This window comes from Papaver somniferum, unplaced genomic scaffold (genome assembly GCF_003573695.1).
Source record: "Papaver somniferum cultivar HN1 unplaced genomic scaffold, ASM357369v1 unplaced-scaffold_125, whole genome shotgun sequence".
NCBI classification, from domain to species: Eukaryota; Viridiplantae; Streptophyta; class Magnoliopsida; order Ranunculales; family Papaveraceae; genus Papaver; species Papaver somniferum.
This window is the reverse complement of record NW_020621603.1, coordinates 17,529,568-17,531,816: the sequence shown is the minus strand read 5'-3', so window position 1 is coordinate 17,531,816 and position 2,249 is coordinate 17,529,568. Positions and strand designations below refer to the sequence as shown.

Below are 2,249 nucleotides of genomic sequence, written 5' to 3'. Positions count from 1 at the left end.
TTGGAGAAGTGTCCTCGAATTCATATGCCAGGGTAAAGGAGGTACGTTTCTGAAGGTCTTGGCGAGCCAACGTTAAACCCCCATCCATTTACCTATGAAAATAGGGTCGTGATAGGCTTGGCGAGCCATCAATAGACTAATATAGGGCGAGAGCAGTAGTGCAGTACTAAGATGCACTAGTGGAAAACAGACATTCCGCGACCCTCAGAACAGGTCATATATAAGAGTTAAACGACCTATTCTAGGGTTCTCTGAATGGGTCTTTGATAAAGCGTTTTTTAATTGCACGACCCCTTACGCGTGGGTCTCTGAACAGAGACCGTTCTTACGGTAACTAGATGTTGACCCCGCACGCGTGGGTCGTGGATTTGAATTATAATATAAAAATATACAGACTCAGATCAGCTGAAATGCCTGAATCTGAATTAATCTGACTGACATTGAAGTCAAACTAAAGTCAAGTCAAACTAAAGTCAAACTGAAATTCAAATGCAACTTCAAACTAACTGAAATTCAAATACAACTTCAAATTTGACTGAAATTTATAATCAAACTGAGAATTTTAACATTCATTCATTTTATCCACTGGGTTTAAAATTACACAAAAAAGGAGGAAATTTTGAGTTCAGAACAATATATGTCCAAGCTAGCTAGTAAGTTCAAACAACAACATGCTAAACTAATTGATAAACCAATAGACGATGTTTCGACAACGTGTGACAGGCAAGAATTGAAATGTTAAAATGCAGAGCTGATGCCAAACCAAAACAAACATATAAAAAATGCTTTGAGACTATCATGCCTCTCACTAAGGTGTAAGCTCCAAAGTAATCAGGATATCAAGAGAACCTACATATCAAAACACAACAATTCAGAATCTGTTAAGGATACGTAACAGTCATGAATATTACAAGCTGCAAAGATGAACAACTTACTCTACAGTTAAGGAAACAACCTAACAACCCTTGTTACCACTTTCCATGACGAATCTTAGTACACCACTGCAGTCCCTAAGCACAGAAACTTCATTAGCGATGCATAAAGAGATGGGTCAGTTATTGCTATTTTTGGATTGATTGGCAAGACAAACTAAATGTAGATGGTTCCAGGGAAAATAAATCCAAATTTCGCACAAGAGATAAAGGTCAAGGAGAAACAAATGCGTCTATTTCTGAAACTTACATGCAGTAGAAGGGGAGGTGTTGCACTATAGATTTGGCCATTTGTCCAAAAGCAACCAAAAATAGTCATCTCGGCAGCTGTTACAAACACAACACAAATTTACGAACGCCCATACCTATAAGTACCGATACTTTCAAGGTTTGGATGGAACAATTAAGAATTGACAAAGGATTTATTGAAAGTTAAGATACACAATGAAATTACTGTGTATACTTCTTTACAGTAAGGGAAATTCGATACGAAAAAGGCTTCTAGGCCATTGAAACTAACCTTTATCAAGATCTGTAACTTCAAAAACCTATAATTGGAATTTTACCACCAATTTCCATAGAGAAAGGATGCTACACAGTCACATACCAAATGAGAAGTCTCAAAAAATATAAAAAAACTTAACATAATTCCAAGGTAAAGCTATAACATAACTTAACCAATTGAGATGCAGAGGCCATCACCTTAGAACCAGTTGCAGAACTTCTGATGAATGCAACCTGGTTAAGGGACGGATTATCTTAGTGATTATTCAATATGAAATCAATAATACCATAGATGCAGAGATAAAACATCAAATACTGATGAAGAACAAAACCTTCTTTTATTGTAGGACTCTAAAACAGGACAAAACCGAAAACAGGGAACTGAGACAAACTGATCCAAGCAGACATGGAATTTACCAAATGTTACACGCCCAAGACTTACCAAATGTTAAACGCTACAGGACAAGGACAAGATATTCACCTCTACCAATAATCATTATTGCAACCAATCTAACTACAGGTGTTATCTAAGAGGGATGAAGAACCTGTGATTCAATCACGAAGAACTAAGTAAGTAAGTTGCAATTAGATTATATACCAGCACAATATTTAGAAACGAATTTAATGTGTGCAGCGAAGAAAACCCCCATACTTGACTAAATCCCAGTATGATCTGCAAGCTTGCAGCTACAATCAGGACTCCTTGAGTTTCCATAATACTGTGTAAAAATCTCTGCAAGTAGAGAGTACATGTGCATAAAACTAGCTGAATCGTCAAAGTTAAGAAACATAAATGGAAAGAGGTGGACAAAG

General features: G+C 36.8%; 1 long non-coding RNA gene across 2 annotated transcripts; it reads right to left on the bottom strand.

The window, feature by feature from the left end:
• Nucleotides 1-801: 801 nt before the first annotated feature.
• Nucleotides 802-1,950, bottom strand: LOC113331176. Of its 2 annotated transcripts, none has more exons than XR_003350755.1 (6): nt 1,879-1,950; nt 1,635-1,670; nt 1,453-1,480; nt 1,183-1,259; nt 956-1,001; nt 802-849 (listed from the first exon to the last, which is right to left on the bottom strand). It is a non-coding gene; the product is annotated as an uncharacterized LOC113331176 (long non-coding RNA). The 2 variants fall into 2 exon arrangements; XR_003350756.1 differs by having other exon boundaries at nt 1,918-1,928.
• Nucleotides 1,951-2,249: the final 299 nt, after the last annotated feature.